General features: G+C 38.6%; 1 non-coding gene across 1 annotated transcript; it reads right to left on the bottom strand.

The window, feature by feature from the left end:
• Positions 1 to 281: 281 nt before the first annotated feature.
• Positions 282 to 388, bottom strand: LOC145127931 (small nucleolar RNA R71). Its single transcript, XR_013716536.1, has one exon. It is a non-coding gene; the product is annotated as a small nucleolar RNA R71 (small nucleolar RNA).
• Positions 389 to 18,924: the final 18,536 nt, after the last annotated feature.

The following is an 18,924-nucleotide window of genomic DNA, read 5'->3' as shown; positions in this document are numbered from 1 at the left end:
TTGAACTCAAAGGCCACATACTCACCCAACTTAAGGAGATTCCATTCTATGGAAAAGATCACGAAGACGCGTACAAGCACCTAGAAGAGGACATCGACATAGCCGACTACTTTAATTTTCCTAATGTGGCACGCGATACCGTTTTGCTTCGTATGCTTCCCGTCAAGTTCAAATGTGCTGCAAAGGATTGGCTCAAGTCACTTCCTCCCGAATCCATCACAACATGGGCTAAGATAAAAGAAGAATTTATTGATCAATTCTGCCCTCCCTCAAAGATAGCCAAATTAAAGAAAGCTATTGCCAACTTTGAACAACAAGTTGGAGAATCCTTATATGAGGCGTGGGAGAGATACAAAGGATTGCTAAGATACTGCCCGCATCATGATCTAAATAGTCAACAAGAAGTCTCCATTTTCTATGATGGAGTGAATGTAACCATAAGGAAGCTTCTTGATTCGCAAGGACCTCTCACAAAGAAGCCACCCCCAGAAATCAAGGAGTTAATTGAAGAATTCTCTAAGCATTTTAGAGAATATCTGTCACACCCCAAAACCAGGAACGGCGGAAACGTTCTGGGGCGGAGGACGTCATGTAATGTATCATAACAATGTAAAGTAGTAAACCAGCAACAACATCATCCATTGCATTAATATTATAATTTTACTTACAAGTGTGTTCTTTCATAGTATAAAACAACATAATGAATACTCAAAATAAAAGACGAGTCTTGACTGCTCCGTCTTCTCTAAACCTTGCATCGGTACCTGTCTATTTGTGACCTGAGAATACAAGTTATTTTGAAAGCGAGTATCAGCAATAAAGCTGGTGAATTCATAAGTATTTTAGTGTCATTACTTTGAAAAGCTGTTATGAAAGACTGATGAATGTTTAAGGAAACATTTAGTATAAGTGTGAAAACCCTAGAAAATCCCATATTTCCTACTAGTATAAAAAGTAGTCTTCTACCAAGACCTGGATGTTTTGAAAGTATGAACCTCTACATAAGTGAAGGTTTTTCCTTGTACAACTATTATTATTCGAATCTAATCTACCTCATCGATCATGTGAAAGTGACACACAGTAAAGGTAATAAGGAAAATAATATAATAACTGAAATTGTATCCTTTTGCACTAGGATATTCACGGCGTGGAAAATCGCCGAACAGTACAACCGTAGCCACCTGCCGATGTGCATTTTCCCTACTGTAGTTAACAGCCTTGGGTGTGGAATGGTAAGTCCCGAAGCGTATATAATAGAATCTACTCATATAATATGTAATAGTATCTCATCATATAGTATTTATGAAATCGTATCTATGTAAAAGTATTCATGTAATAGTTTCTCTTCATACAACATATATGTAATCGTATCTATGTACAAGTATCCATGTAATAGTATCTCTTCATACAGCAGATATGTAATCATACCTATCTAAAAGTATCCATGTAATAGTATCTCTTCATATAGCATGTATTCGTATAGACTCATGAATGAACTGACTCTTGTGTGATTCCTTATACTAGGAATGGCAAGTAGTATCTCCTAACTATACCTATTATAGTTACTAGTAATGTACGAGTATAATCGAAGGTATACCTTTGCTACCCAAAGGTATCGAACTGACTGATGGAACTTTTATGACTATATATGTATACATGATATATAACTAATATTTAGACGACCTTCGGACGGATAACTGATACCCTAAAGCCACATCCCAACGAGGAAAAGGAAATAAGGCGAGCTAGCCGTTCTTAGTCCTTTAAACATTACTTATATAACTATACATATATAGGCATGCATTTGACGATATAAAAGCATAAAAGAAGTTTTGAAAAAGCTTTGAAAAGTTTAATAAATAAGAATTTATGACTTGATGTCAGTTTATAAAACGATTTGAAAACAATTTGACAAGACAATTTAAGTGTAAGAAAACCTTTGGTTGAAATACAACTGTAACCGATTTTGAAAGGAAACATACAGTATGTGAGACAGTTTGATAAAGAGATTTAAACAAGTAAAAGCGTGTTGGAAAGTCATTTGAAGTAATATGTTTGGTAAAACAGCTAAAAGCGTAGAAAAATCCATTTGTATGCTAGTTATTAATCACATGCGATTGATATGATAACTAGCATGATTCAACTTGTATTCCCCCCCCCCCTAAAAGCATTTAAAAACATCTAAAAGGTTAATTAAGGGGTATGAACTCACCTGGAAAGTGTGGTGATTTGAAGGAAACGAGTTTTTCTCGGGCGACACTTTGACCGGGAAGTAGTAAGTTTCTCGGGATTCTCGGCGCTTCGGACCTTCGTTGGGGCTTGGATACGTAACCGGGGTGTCGGGGTCGTCTCGGGGTGTTAAAGGTGGAGTAGAACTGAGAGAGAAAAGGGGAATGAGCAATGAGATTCGGAATCCTCGCATTCTATTTATAGGGTGAAATCTCAGGATTCACGTCGTGAGCATGGGATGGCTCACGTCGTGAGTTTGGCCCGTAGACGCGACGACTGGTGGTCTAGCTCTGGCACACATCAGTCATAGACTCACGTCGTGAGTCTCTCTTGCTCATGTCGTGAGTTTCTGATAAGGTTGGTGTGTGTGCCTCGAACTTCCGAAATTCATTTCTCTCGCATACGAGCTCCGATTTCAACGATCTTTATATCCACGCGTAGGTGAGAATATACTATACAACTTTCATTAGACTCCGTCGGCTAATTTTGACATTAATTTTTAGTATTATATTTTAAGTAGGCCGGGACAGGATAATTCCGTTAAAAATCCATAACTTCTTCATCCGGTGTCCGTTTTCGTCTGTCTTTTTACCGTTGTACTACTATTGTTGAGACCTTCAATTCTCGTTTAGGTTGTGTCGGCTAAAAATTGTTCAATCTTTATTTCGAGTTTTTAGCTGTCTACTGCTGTTCCAAAACCTTAGAAAAATCATAACTTCCTCACATGAAGTCAGATTTGGGTGTTCTTTTTATGTATGCTCATGGTTTAACATAATCTACGACTTTCGTTTAGACACCTAAGGCTAAAAAGTATTTTATTGAAGTTTCACTTTTTACGGTTAACGGTGTTTTACTGGTTGTGTCGCGAATTTTTGATTGGTCATAACTTCTTCGTTATAACTCAGATTTGGGTGTTCTTTATATATTTGAAAACCTTGACAATATATCTAACATTTTATGCAGCACAAATGAGACTTTAGAACACTTCATTTTTGATGCCATTTTATTACATCAAAAATAGTTTAATATTATTTGAGTTTTTGAACGTTACATTGACTTGGAATATCGGGTTGTCACATCATCCCCCCGTTAGAGGGAATTTCGTCCCGAAATTTAATCTAAGACAGAGTTTATGGACTAGGAAAAAGATGTGGGTACTTTTGTTTCATCTGATCCTCGCGCTCCCAGGTGTATTCAGGTCCTCGCTTGGCATTCCAACAAACCTTCACAAATGGGATGCGGCTTCTCTTCGTCCGCTTGACCTCTCGGTCCATGGTCGCTACGGTTTTTCCACGAAGATGAGGCTCTCGTTGAACTCGATCTCGTCGAGTGGGATTACTAGAGTCTCATCGGACAGACACTTTTTCAAGTTCGAGATATGGAGAGCAGAATGTACGTTACTGAGTTCGCGGGGTAGGTTGAATTTGTAAGTTACAGGTCTGATTTTAGCAAGAATCTCGAAGACCCTAACTATCTTGGATTTAGCTTTTCACGCTTTCCGAAGCGTATTAAGCCCTTCCAGGGTGAGACTTCCAAAAGAATTTGGTCTCTCACTTGGAATTCCAAAGGTTTCTTTCTCTTGCTTCTCTTCCTAGTCAAGGGCCACTCCCTTCTGGGTCAAAGTCGTAAGAGGTTCCGTAATTCGAGAGGAGTTCTGAATGAACCTAAGACAGTAGTCAGCAAGACCTCGAAATTGGCGGATTCCCGTAGGCGTCTTTGGTGCTGACCAGCTCTCAATGGTTTTGATTTTTGTAAGGGTCTACATGAATTCCCACTTTACTAACAGTGTGCCTTAGGAATTCGGCTCTTCAAATCCAAAAATCGTATTTAGAGAACTTCGCGTAGAGCTTCTCTGATCGAAATGTATCCATGGTCTGTCGTAGATGTTTTCTATGCTCTTTCTCACTACGAGAGTAGATAAGGATGTCATCGATGAAACGATCCGTCTTTCTTCTTCACGAACAAGACCGATGCTCCCCATGGTGAGAAGTTTGGCCTAAAGAATCCCTTCCTGAGAAGTTCGTTAAGCTGACAGGAAAGTTTATGCATCTCAGCTGGAGCTAGACGATAAGTCGATTTGGCTACTGGGGTAGTTCCTGGAACTAAGTCGATTCTGAAACTCGACTTGGCACTGTGGTGGAAAAGTTGCATACTTCTGGAATGTTCCGAGTGTCTTTCACTTCTTGGATCGTATCGACGATGTGTGCAAGGAATGTATGCCATTCCTTTTGTAAGTACTTTGGGGCTTGCATACAAGAAATGATGCGAAGGTTCGTACTTGATTCGTCGTCGTAAATAACTATATTTTTGTTGTTAGGGAGGTTAAGACGAACTGCTTTCTCAAAGCACATGATGTCGGCTCGATGTAGACTCAACCAATTCATACCGATTATGACGTCAAAACCTTGGGGTGGATTAGATATCGTGAAGATCTAAAAGAAAGTATGATTACTCAGGAATTAAGGAAAAGGATAGGTACTTCTAAGTTTATTCTCACGGAAGCAAGATCACTCGTAGTCTTGGGTAGTCTCCGTCCTGAAGTTCATAGTGGAACTCATACCTGGTTCATCAATCACAGTCTTGGGTATACGAGTCGTATATAATTAAGATTGAAAAGGTAGTCGAATAAATGATTCTTCTCTAAGCTCACATCCAAACAAGGAAAAGAAGTTAAAACAGGATCATCAATTCTAAACCTGTGGCACCTTAATTATGTACTACCCTTGCGTATACATTCCTCAGTGATAGATTAACCGTATGGGCCTTCAGATCGAACTTGACGTACTATACGAGTGGTATTTCGGGGAGGTTTGCTGAGGTTACTTCTGGAAAGCTACGAAACATAAGGCAATCTACGCATGAGTGCCTCGGAGTTTTGGAATGATGGCTTCGCTAATAAGGCGATTAAGGGGAAAGGAATTTTAGCACGACACTGGAATTGCGAGGATCGAATTGGCTCGAGTTACATGATACTATCGGACTCACTTGGAAATAAAGACATTAGATTTGATCATAAAAGGCGTTACAGACAAAACCCAACAGTGCAACTTTTAACAGAGTTACAGTACTATAGATTTACTACAAAACTATTGCTGCGAACTAGGTATACTACAAAAGACAAGCATACGCAACACGAGGGTACCTTAACTGACGGGATCTCGCAAAAGATAAGACTCGATTCACACTAGTTTTAAACAGTTTATGAGTCTGTTACAACGAACGCCTTAGATACTTTATCGTGGGTCCGGAGTAGTTTCTCCTGCGACAGTGATCCTTAGAATCTTCCTGTCTGTACCGGAGTTCTTTGTTATCGGGCAATCCTTTTTGAGGTGTCCTATCTCGCCGCATTGGTGACATATCTGGCTTGTACTAGCATTGGTGGTGGAAGTGAGGTGTCGAGTTAGAGTTACGTGGACACGGGTGTTTTCCTTGTTCATCCATTTTGAAAATTTCCTTTTAAAGTGTCCGATTTCACCGCAACCATAGCAAGCCCGGTTGACTCTGATGTCAGGGACTTGAGTGATGGGTCGTGCCAGTGCTCCACAGCTATGAGCATGGTGCGCTATTTTGTGGCAATTGCAGCATTGCATTTCATGGCAAGCGCCATTATGATGAAAGCTATACTTGTCACACTTTGGAAGTTTTCCCTCGTATGGTCTGATCGGTGCTGGGATGGCAGGGGTTGCCACCTGTTGCTGTTGGGATCGCTTGCGTTCTTTTTGGGCTTGACGCTTTCGTTTCCTATTCTCGGTTTTACGGCTTGGCAAGTCTGTGACTGTTATCATTTGTTGGCTTCCCGGATCGATGCAACGATCGGAATTGTCAACTCCCTTGCCAACCTTGCTTGCGTTGTTAGCGCCGAGGTTTGCAAAGACAGCTACCACTGCGGCTGTTACCATGGCTTGGAATGTAGCGGCGTCGATATGAAGGATAGGGGTTTCGTTGCTCGGCTGACTATTTCTGGATGACGACATGATTCTGTAATACAAAAGAAATGAGTTTGTGAGTGATTATGGTTGAACCTAGATGTATCTCGACCATTCATGCAAAGAGTAGGAGTAACTTCTCGAGGGTTTGACCTACATCCCTATGATGCAATCCTAGTAAAGAGTAGAAGTAACTTCATAGAATGGTTATAAGACGATTGCTATCCAACCTATGACAACAATTGGAAGTGATCCCTGAGCTAAATTACCATAGATCAATAACTTGACTAGGGTGAGTTTCAGGTAGAATTCTAACGATAGTAGGATGAAAGTATTTGAACAAAGATTGACACAGAAATTAGCCGACTGTCCATATCATTGATATTTATGATGTAATAAGTTTGGGAAAATTGACCTTGTAGTAGGTCTTACATCATATCTGGAGTAGAAAAGTTTTGACAGCATAAAGGCCTAACTAAAAGTACTTACGGTACATGGTAGTTTCATAGAAAAGTGCCACATAGGGCATAGACAGGGAAAACGATTCCTTAAAGCAAAGAAGGAAAGTAAAGCATCTCCTACTGGCGACGGTCATCCCTATGGTGAACTCCCAGTTCAGCTAGTTGACGTTCAATATCAAGCAGGTGTCTTTCGTACACCCTCTAGCGTACTCGGAGCTCTATGACTTCGGCTGGTGTTTCAGCTAGTGCTTGCAGCAGGGTCTCATGGTCTCTCTCAGATCTCTCATGAGTGTGTTCAAGGCGGTTGGTGCGGATGGTATGCATTCCTGCATTGGCATCAACTTCGGCGATACGATGGAGAGCTGTCCTGCCCTGAATCTCGTTTCGGGCAACTCTATGGACTAGGATTGGCAGAACTCTGTCTGCTGAGCCCCCTTCGCTTAGGTCATAAAAGCTTCGGTCTCCATTAAATGGCATGGGTTGATCCTGCACTTGGCTCCATGTTTCCAAGCTTTCCACCCACGGAGGCGTCGGGCCTTGAAAATCCGGACGAGGGTTAGGATTTGGAACAAGAGCCATCGGAGGTAGGTTCTCCACTTCAGGTTCGGAGTCAGAACCATCAGCAAAGCCTTCAGCTTGGTGACCATCCATAGGGATTGGGTGATCATTCTCTGGTTCCTCTCCGAGCCATCCAACATTGCCGTGGTTAGGGTAGTACGGGTTGTCGTGGGGATGGAATCCAGCCATGATATCTACGCGAGAAAAGGGATATAAGAAATAACTAAATAGACGTACTAATTAGATAATTATAAGATGATCTTTATCAGTTACGCCAATACTTGTTTAGTGCATACTAGTTATATGTATTCCGGACAGGATAAACCTTCGAATAAGTGACCCTAACCCTAAGCCCCCAACCAAACAAGGACAGGACATAAAGCAAAGATTCACAGATTCTGAGTCTATGACGTCCTAGATACATATAATTTTAATGTATCCACTAGGCAACTATTGACCTATTGATAAAGATCTATTTAGTTCTCAAATAAGTAATTACAGTAACACCAAATACCCCTATGGTATTTCATTGTGGTAGTGTTGGTAAGTTTTTAGACTTGTTGCCACATCACAACCATTCTTGGGCATATGCTAATCACTCCTCGGACCAGCATAGTTGATCAGGCTATGCCACTCCCAGGACTGACCATACATCCCCAAGCTTACTTGTGATATTCAACAATCGTAATACTTTTGTTCTTGTCATTGTGACACTGATTTTAGTATGAATGCAGGCACGTATACTTTATTAAATATTCTATTATTTAAAAGTATTAACTCTTGGTCAGAGTGTTTTAATCCCATTGTATTTATAGTTAGTATATCTTTTATGGGTGGATATACTCAATTCACTATAAATAATGCTCTGATACCAATCTGTCACACCCCAAAACCAGGAACAGCGGAAACGTTCTGGGGTGGAGGACGTCATGTAATGTATCACAACAATGTAAAGTAGTAAACCAGCAACAACATCATCCATTACATTAATAGTATAATTTTACTTACAAGTGTGTTCTTTAATAGTATAAAACAACATAATGAATACTCAAAATAAAAGACGAGTCTTGACTGCTCCGTCTTCTCTAAACCTTGCATCGGTACCTGTCTATTTGTGACCTGAGAATACAAGTTATTTTGAAAGCGAGTATCAGCAATAAAGCTGGTGAATTCATAAGTATTTTAGTGTCATTACTTTGAAAAGCGGTTATGAAAGACTGATGAATGTTTAAGGAAACATTTAGTATAAGTGTGAAAACCCTAGAAAATCCCACATTTCCTACTAGTATAAAAAGTAGTCTTCTACCAAGACCTGAATGTTTTGAAAGTATGAACCTCTACATAAGTGAAGGTTTTTCCTTTTACAACTATTATTATTCAAATCTAATCTACCTCATCGATCATGTGAAAGTGACACACAGTAAAGGTAATAAGGAAAATAATATAATAACTGAAATTGTATCCTTTTGCACTAGGATATTCACGGCGTGGAAACTCGCCGAACAGTACAGCCGTAGCCACCTGCCGATGTGCATTTTCCCTACTGTAGTTAACAGCCTTGGGTGTGGAATGGTAAGTCCCGAAGCGTATATAATAGTATCTACTCATATAATATGTAATAGTATCTCATCATATAGTATTTATGAAATCGTATCTATGTAAAAGTATTCATGTAATAGTATCTCTTCATACAGCATATATGTAATCGTATCTATGTACAAGTATCCATGTAATAGTATCTCTTCATTCATCATATATGTAATCGTATCTATGTAAAAATATCCATGTAATACTATCTCTTCATATAGCATGTATTCGTATAGACTCATGAATGAACTGACTCTTGTGTGATTCCTTGTACTAGGAATGGCAAGTAGTATCTCCTAACTATACCTATTATAGTTACTAGTAATGTACGAGTATAATCGAAGGTATACCTTTGCTACCCAAAGGTACTGAACTGACTGATGGAACTTTTATGACTATATATGTATACATGATATATAACTAATATTTAGACGACCTTCGGACGGATAACCGATACCATAAAGCCACATCCCAACGAGGAAGAGGAAATAAGGCGAGCTAGCCGTTCTAAGTCCTTTAAACATTACTTATATAACTATACATATATAGGCATGCATTTGACGATATAAAAGCATAAAAGAAGTTTTGAAAAAGCTTTGAAAAGTTTAATAAATAAGAATTTATGACTTGATGTCAGTTTATAAAACGATTTGAAAACAATTTGACAAGACAGTTTAAGTGTAAGAAAACCTTTGGTTGAAACACAACTGTAACCGATTTTGAAAGGAAACATACATTATGTGAGACAGTTTAATAAAGAGATTTAAACAAGTAAAAGCGTTTTGGAAAGTCATTTGAAGTAATATGTTTGGTAAAACAGCTAAAAGCGTAGAAAAATCCATTTGTATGCTAGTTATTAATCACATGCGATTGATATGATAACTAGCATGATTCAACTTGTATTCCCCCCCCCCTAAAAGCATTTAAAAACATCTAAAAGGTTAATTAAGGGGTATGAACTCACCTGGAAAGTGTGGTGATTTGAAGGAAACGAGTTTTTCTCGGGCGACACTTCGACCGGGAAGTAGTAAGTTTCTCGGGATTCTCGGCGCTTCGGACCTTCGTCGGGGCTTGGATGCGTAACCGGGGTGTCGGGGTGGTCTCGGGGTGTTAAAGGTGGAGTAGAACTGAGAGAGAAAAGGGGAATGAGCAATGAGAGTCGGAACCCTCGCATTCTATTTATAGGGTGAAATCTCAGGATTCACGCCGTGAGCATGGGATGGCTCACGTCGTGAGTTTGGCACGTAGACGCGACGACTGGTGGTCTAGCTCTGGCACACATCAGTCATAGACTCACGTCGTGAGTCTCTCTTGCTCACGTCGTGAGTTTCGGATAAGGTTGGTGTGCGTGCCTCGAACTTCCGAAATTCATATCTCTCGTATACGAGCTCCGATTTCGACGTTCTTTATATCCACGCGTAGATGAGAATATACTCTACAACTTTCATTTAGACTCCGTCGGCTAATTTTGATATTAATTTTTAATATTATATTTTAAGTAGGCCGGGACAGGATAATTCCGTTAAAAATCCATAACTTCTTCATCCGGTGTCCGTTTTCGTCTGTCTTTTTACCGTTGTACTACTATTGTTGAGACCTTCAATTCTCGTTTACGTTGCGTCGGCTAAAAATTGCTCAATCTTTATTTCGAATTTTTAGCTGTCTACTGCTGTTCTGAAACCTTAGAAAAATCATAACTTCCTCACACGAAGTTAGATTTGGGTGTTCTTTTTATGTATGCTCATGGTTTAACATAATCTACGACTTTCATTTAGATACCTAAGGCTAAAAAGTATTTTATTGAAGTTTCACTTTTTACGCTTAATGGTGTTTTAGTGGTTGTGTCGCGAATTTTTGATTGGTCATAACTTCTTCGTTATAACTCGGATTTGGGTGTTCTTTATATATTTGAAAACCTGGACAATATATCTAACATTTTATGCAGCCCAAATGAGACTTTAGAACACTTCATTTTTGATGCCATTTTATTACATCAAAAATAGTTTAATATTATTTGACTTTTTGAACGTTACATTGACTTGGAATATCGGGTTGTCACAATATCATAATCCTAGGAATAATCCAATTAGAGGGGAGGTGAATTCTGTTTCTGAGGACATGGTGGCAATGATGGAAATGTTGAAAAGCATGGATAGGAGGATGGATAAGATGGATCAAACAATCCATGCTATTCGGGTTGGATGTGAGAATTGTAACGGTCCTCATCTTACTAGAGTTTGTGATTTGGATGAGAATGGAAACAAGAAAGCTCAAGTATTCTATTCAAGTGGAGATAGATTCGATAATGATTGGCGAAAACCGAAGAAAGAATGGATACCATATGATGAGTACAAAAAGGAGAAGGAGGAAAAGTTTAGACAACAAGCAATGTGTTTTTACCAAAAGAAGGAGCTAGTGCAAGAAAGGAAACCAAACTTGGAAGAAATGCTCACTAAATTTGTAGCTGCATCTGAGAAAAGACATAATGACCATGATGCTGCAATACAAGATACAAGAACAATACTAACGAATCAGCAAGCATCTATTCATAACATTGAGAAACAGCTAGGGCAGCTGGCCCAACAAATCAATCAAAGACAACCGGGTGATCTTCCAAGCAATACCGAAAAGAATCCACGAATGGAGCATTTGAATGCTATAATAACTAGTTCTGAAAATTTTTTCACTCCTCTGACCCCTACCCAGAAGGCCTCAATAAAGGTGCAAGCAGAAGAAACAGGAAACTCGAATTCAGCAAAACCCGACTTGATTCATCGAGTTCCAGTCATGGACTCGACGAGTCCAAGGCCTGATGACAAAACTGTTTATTCTTTAAAGCCTTCCAGGCCACCTTTGCCATTTCCGATTCGAGCCATACCTGATGATCAAGTTAAAGAATATAGGAAGTTTCTGGAGCATGTAAAGGCCCTTCAAGTCAACATTCCATTTGTTGAAACGATACTTCAAACGCTTAAATATGCAACTTTGTTGAAGAGTCTCTTTGCCTCTAGAAAAGATATGGCAGAAGTAGCTGAACTAGTGTTGAATGAGCTGCCTGAAAAGAGGGGTGATCCGGTAAGCATCTCCATACCTTGTTAATTTGGGAACATAATTGCTATTCATCCGTTGACCGATTCGGGTGCAAGTATTAATCTAATGCCATATTCTTTCTTAAAGAAGCTAAATTTACCGGAGCCAAAGCCGATTTATATGAAGATCCATCTAGCCGATAAGACAATAATACATCGAAGAATTGAGTCGGAGTCTACAATGAAAATGTTTCCAAGAGGTGGACAAAGTTCTAGGGGTAACCAAGGAAACCATCCTTGGTTAAATTTTCCAAGAATTGAGTCGGAGTCTACAATGAAAAGATGGAAAAAGAAGCTTGTTGAAGTTAAGAAGAAGGAGATTTGCGTCCCAAATGCAATTGATTGGGAATGGCTGGGGAGAGTTCGTTACGAAGAAGAGTTGGCCCCATATCTTTTCAAAGTATACATACATGATGGGGTGTCTATTACATGTGATGGCTGGAGCCGGCTATTCCGTATACAAGAGTCGGTGTTCATGGAGCTATGTTGGGAGTTTTTCTCAACTATCAGTGTCCTTGGAGGGGACTTTTTGCCTTGGTGGTGAATTTCGCCAATGCAGTATGGTCGAATTGGCGTGCAAACTTGGTATTTATGACCAACAATTGATCACCAGTGCTGATTTTGGCACCTTTCTCGAGCAATGTCACAAGGAGTTCCTGGAAGGTGTTGTGGGTTCCACTTGGTGGAATACCATTGCTAACAAACTTTATATCCCCAAATTCGCTCAAGAGGGGAGTATTAGATCACCCACCCATAGATTGATGCACCGCCTTATTGCAAACACAATAAACATGCGGAAGGATGATGACAAGGTTCCAAACCTTGATGTTTTCTACTTGTGGAGTATTATTACTCCAAATATTTTCTGCAATCTTCCCTACTGCGTGTCATCTTACTTAGCTGACGGGGCGGTGAAAGATCGCAAAACTTCAAAGATAAATGGCGGGATGTTCGTGACCCGCCTAGCCAAATCATATGGGTTGATGGAACGGGGAGCTTGGAATTTGATGACAATGGTCCCGACGTCTCCCTTTAATCCTATTCTTTTTCGAAGGGCTGGAATTATTGAGGATTATGGAGGGGGACACTATGCTATTCCACATGATGATGCCGTGATCGGACCCGAGGAGCCGGGTAGGAGAGTGAGGCAAAGACACAAGGGGAAGCACCTCCTGATTCACAGGTTATTCCGGTGGAAGATGAGATTGTTGGGTTATGAGCATTCTAACACTCCTAAGTGTACATGCAACCCTAAATACCTTGGATCTATGTTTTCTCTATTATACATTCAATTATGAACATCCAAGGTATTATCCTAATCTAGCATACAAAATAATTAATATAACAAGATAGAATACATACCTCTTTGATGTAGAATGTGTTCATGAAGCTTGAGTGCCTAGTGCCCCAAGTGTGACACCTCAAATGGTTCACACAACACCAAATACACTTGGAATAACTTGAGAGAAACTTGAACACTCCTTGAAATCGTCTAGCCCTCACACTCACACATTAGTGCATAATTTATTGAGCCATAGGATTCTTTTATATGGTGGCTATTAGGGTTACACCATGTAACTCATAACTTTACCCATTCCTTATGCTCCATGGATTTTAACCTCCATGGAGTATCCATGGGTCACCCCATGGACTTAGTCCAACATAAGGAATCTTGGATCACAAGCCCACATATATAAGAATGAATGATTTACACAATCAACCCATATATTTAATTAGTCTCCTTTTGATCACTTAATTAATTCCAAATTAATTCTTGATCAATACTAATTAAATAACCTTATTAATATATTAGAACTTATAATATATTAACCAACCTTAAGTGTTATTTCTATTATTATAGTCTATCCAAATGCATGATGCCATGCAACCCAAATGGACCATGCCGGGTCGGGTCAAGTCTTACCAATTATAGTTATGGACTTAGACATTAATCCAACAGTCTCCCACTTGGATAAGTCTAAAACTATTATTGCGTATGACTTCAGGAACCGATCAGCAATCGTAGCTCTCAAAATCTTTTGTCGAACTCTGACCTTGTCGATGAACTCTGACCTTTGTCAATGACTTGTCCATTAGATAAGGGATCATATATTCCTCCATTCTAGATATCATATGGACTGAGACATGGATTATCAATCATTCTCTCTGTCCATTTGCTGTTTCCCAATTTCCGATTCATGATGACTGACTGATTGAACAAATCAAATCAGTCCTGGCTTGGCCAAGCACTCACATGTATCATCTTTAAATCATCGAGGGGCCCACAAATATCGCTTTTATCCCGAAGGTAAAAGGAATGGATAAACTTCGACTCATATGGCTTGTTCTACTACTTGTTGAATCATACACAAAGACACGTTTTATAACATCGAGTTACCAATGCGTTTTCGTGCAATCAATGTATAACCAACTCATAGTAACAACTCATATCTCTAGGTTTGAAGAATATAAGATATTATCGTCTCATGATCACTCGTGATAAAATCCATGAAGTGATTCAAATGAGCGCGGGTTGAATCCAATACTCAGAACTTATGAGCACTCATGAGTGTTGTAGCACCACTTTTGTCCACCAACTTGGACCTCTACAAACCAACCCATGACAGTCTTGATTCATATCTACTTCCAACATATGACCGACTGTGGATGGTTTGAATAAGTTAATCATTCAGGAAGAGCGACTTAGTTATTCTGGAAGTCAAAACATGCAAAGTGAAACACAAGAATAAATGAATCAAATATGGTATCAAACCATATGAATATAAATAAACACTTTTATTTATCACCATACTGATTACTAATTATTCATTGTTTCGGTTTTATCAACTTTATACTTGAATTTAAAACAATAGTTGTCCCATGCTCCAAGCATGTACACAATGTTTTCTAAACACTAGTCATGCCATACACCAAGTATGCATACTATGTTTGTCTATGATCTTTACTTTGTAAAATAGATCAATTGAACACCACTCCAATGATCCTCTTTTCACAGTCCCAAATCCTTATTGCAAATGCAAGAATTCCAAATTCATGCCATTTACTGAAATCTGTTAGATTCTAAACTTATATGCATTGATCCTCTTAATGATTATGCACGAAGTCAGAAAGACTTGACAACAATCATTACAGAGCATTCCAAAGGAGATCAGCTCCTTGGAAACATCCTTCTTTCATTAAGTTTCCTAATCTTACACAGATTGAATAATTTCTAACTTTGAAACATTTCCATATTCCATTTTGACTATCACTTCTGAACAAGAGTTGCCTCCTTACAGATTATGTCAATATGGTCCTTCCAGAATTAACATCATACTTCCAACTGTCGTTGAGCAACCAATCTTTGGTAAACCTTAGATTGTCCTCGAAAATTGCTTAATCATTTTAGTCATATCCAATTCTAGACCTTTTCCCTTCATAATGCCCCAGGCATTTGGAAAATTTTAGAAAGGATGAATATAGCACATGTAATCGATCCTATATCCGAAGCATATGGGACACGATTCATGATGTCTCACATAAAGACTAAACCAGTCTTTTGCTATAATATTTCCATTTCAATTTGCCAAGTTCTCAAAATTCAGATTGTGAAAAGGGATGCCGTAATCATAATCGAATTTTAGAACGCAAATAATGGACCCATATATATAATTTCCTTATGTTGAGCCATTCCAACATGAAATTCATATATATATATCCTTGATTAAATACGATTAAAATCTCAATCTAAGCTTTTAGAATTAAAAAGAAGTATAATTTCCTCTCCCTTAATTATAGCAAAACAACTTTTTCAACCCGTGCAACCTCACGAATTGAAACTTTTGTTTTCTATAATTAACATTGCTAACTTGCAACCTTTGTCATAATTATCATGCTCCCACTAACATGATGATTATTAGCATAACACTTATGCTCCCACTAGCTTTGACATGTACTCAGAAATCAGCTGACTTTCTTACCAAAGTTCAGATTTCTGATACTAGATTGTTTTGATAAAACTTTATCAAAATCATACACCTCTCTTAGATAGCTCACATGTGTGTCTAAACAATTTTAGAACTATGAAAAGGGATGCCGTAATCATAGTCTCAATTGTTTAGACCTTTGCCACTTCTCACAAGTCCATGTTAGTGTGCCGGTAAACCACACACACTCCACTAACGACTTTGAGAATGCAAATATCACAATTGCTATCTAGCTAAAATCTACTTAGTGAAAGTGTTTCCTCACCATCATTTTCATGAATCGGAGAGAAACCTTATGACACTTAGATTTAATAGTGTATATGTTCTTATCCATGTGAATTTGTCAAAACCATAATCACAAGACAAGGTTAGTGACAAATCCAAACTCATATTGATTAAACTTGTGCAATCTTAAATTCTTGCCATTTGACAGCTCAGGTGCCTGCCATTGCTTCCAAGTAGTTGTGCAACCAATTGAGAACTCTCAGAACTCCTATGCAAAGCCAACTTGAATAGGCACAAAAATTTCAACACGATAGGTTATAAACCTCAAGTCGTGTGCTAGTGAAGGACTTTAGGTTTTATTCTTGATTAAGTCTTGAAACTTTCAAGAGCTTTAAGACTCCCACTGTCCTCTTGACATATAAGACTCCCTTGTCAAATATTCAAGAGATAGTGCAGATTCTTTATCAAGACTAACACTTTACACAATTGGCCTAAGTTGGTCTCTGTTTTATCCAAAACATCACAACTTACCAATTTCAAATGTACAAGAGTAGATAACCTTTTACTCTTACATTTGACTAGTGTTAACAAACCCTCTTTAAGATATGTCACTCAAGTTACAATCTTGGAGTATGACTCTAAGAATTGTTTTTGAACGAAGTATGACTCATCGTTTTGATTTAACCATTTCAACAATTCATGACTCCTCTTCTTAGTCATAAGAATGCACTAAGATGACTTTAGAGGACCAATTGTGATATGGTATCTTAATCATTAAGATGATCATAAACATGATACTAAAGTACTCTCCCATCTTTTCAGATTTGAGAAACTTTTATCTTTCTGCCATACTTTGATTCTTCTTATTCGTTCTGTCTCACATTGAAACTTCTCCAATGCTACAGACTTATACTTAAACTTATAAGTATAACCATATTTACTGAACTTAAGTAAATCATGACGAATAGTCTTCTTGATGTTTTGTGGTGGACTTGACCAGTGCACAAGAATGTGTACTCGATCCCTTAGTCCTTTCCTTATTCGCATAAGGAATTAGTCTTAATTTTCCAAGCTGAAAGTTCTCATTCATCATACTATACAACTTGCATGATTCCAAGTTTCGGTCCAATTGAACCTTGGGTGATGAGAATCTTTCCTTATTTGGTAATATTAGACACTACCACAACCGAAAGAATCAAATCCATTTTTCCAATATTGCTATCAATGGAATCTTATAAGCAACAACTTTTCACAAATGCCAGTGTAAGGATAAATAAAATCAAAACCTTTTTCTTTTATTTTAAAACTTTGCGGAAAAACTTATCCTTACAATCCATATGAAAACCTTGTTGTTATCTATTCCTAAGCAATATAAATATCATAACTCTTAAGTAATAGCCCAAAATTCTGATCACCGAACCATGCGATTGAAATCCATTTTCGCGATCAGAATCAGCATGTACTTAATAGAGTTAGACAATGGACTTTACCTGAAGTAGAGCCAAACTTATTGACTTTAACATCCTTAGGTAAATTTGGCAGCTTCGTAACCAATGCCCCTTCCTTTGGCAATAGTTACCTATGGACCCTTGATAATGGGACTATCTCAGACTTCGCCTCTCTCTTTACCATTGGGTCAACCGAGTTGACTATGGCCGATCCCTTTCCATTGGGAAGAGAGAGCTTTACTGGATATCCAATGTCATAATTGTCAATGTCCATAGAGTTTTAGGAAGTTGATCTTAGCAAATAGATAAGATCATTAAGGGTCTTGTCTTAGTCTGTTTCATAGGATTCCCAAAAGAACTCACTATGTGACTTAGAAAGTAGTTGAGCCACCAACTTTCTCAAGACTTTGACACCCAACTCTCCCGGCTTGTCAATATGTGACTACATCTCCAAGATGTGATCACACCTAGACCTTGCCTTGCCAATAGGACTTGAGTGACCTTAAACTTTTTAGGAACTTGTGGGTTAGGGAGAATAATTGGAGGAGGTGAAAGAAGTATGATATCCATGGGACATCATAGCTTGTTTCAAGTGATTTGGGAAGATCATAAATGTCTAGACCAGACATCTTTTTGGGAGATATTCAAGATAGTTGATTGAAAGTCCTTAATATGACACCCAATATGAAATATTAAGGCTAGGACCCAACAAACTATTTTATAACTTAGAAGAGGGATGCCGTAATCCAAGCTATAAAATATTTGAAGGTAGGTGAATGACGATTCACCAATTTCCACCATGTAAAACGAAATAATTTATTAGGTTTTAATTGGATTTGAAAGTCCTAGATCTTTGAGATTCATTGAACTGTTCAAAGGCATGTTTCAATCTCGAGTGTGCCCTTCAGGTTTTGTGACTGGGATGCCGAGGATCACAAAGCAAGGTGTGAATAACCATGCAAATATACTTGGTACCCTTAATATTTACCCCTTAATCAGTGTGCCGGTTAACCACACACGCTCCACCGATACTATGATAAATATTAAGTTACCCTTTGCCTACCTTGTTAAGTCCAGGTTAGTGTGCCGGTTAACCACACACGCTCCACTAACGACTTAAGCAAAGTGCAAAGTGTAATTTCATGGGTTAGCACCAAATTCACATTTTCCTAAGTAACTAAGATTGGGTATTAATAAGAGTTTAGTTACTTAGTATTTATCATTAATACTTTTAATGAAAGGAGAATTATAGTCCTTGTCCTACCCGTTCGGCTAACGACCCTCCACCAGTCAAGGAAGCGGTGGGTGAGAGTGGACACCCATTAAACTGCCATTTTATAGGCAGTAACCTTATACCCCCTTATAGACCGGCTTCGTGAATGAGGCCTACTAACGGTAAGACTGCCTTTACTCTT

This window comes from Lactuca virosa, chromosome 7 (assembly GCF_052849685.1).
Source record: "Lactuca virosa cultivar CGN04683 chromosome 7, Lactuca_virosa_CGN04683_v6, whole genome shotgun sequence".
Classification (NCBI taxonomy): domain Eukaryota; kingdom Viridiplantae; phylum Streptophyta; class Magnoliopsida; order Asterales; family Asteraceae; genus Lactuca; species Lactuca virosa.
This window is presented reverse-complemented; position numbering and strand designations above follow the sequence as displayed.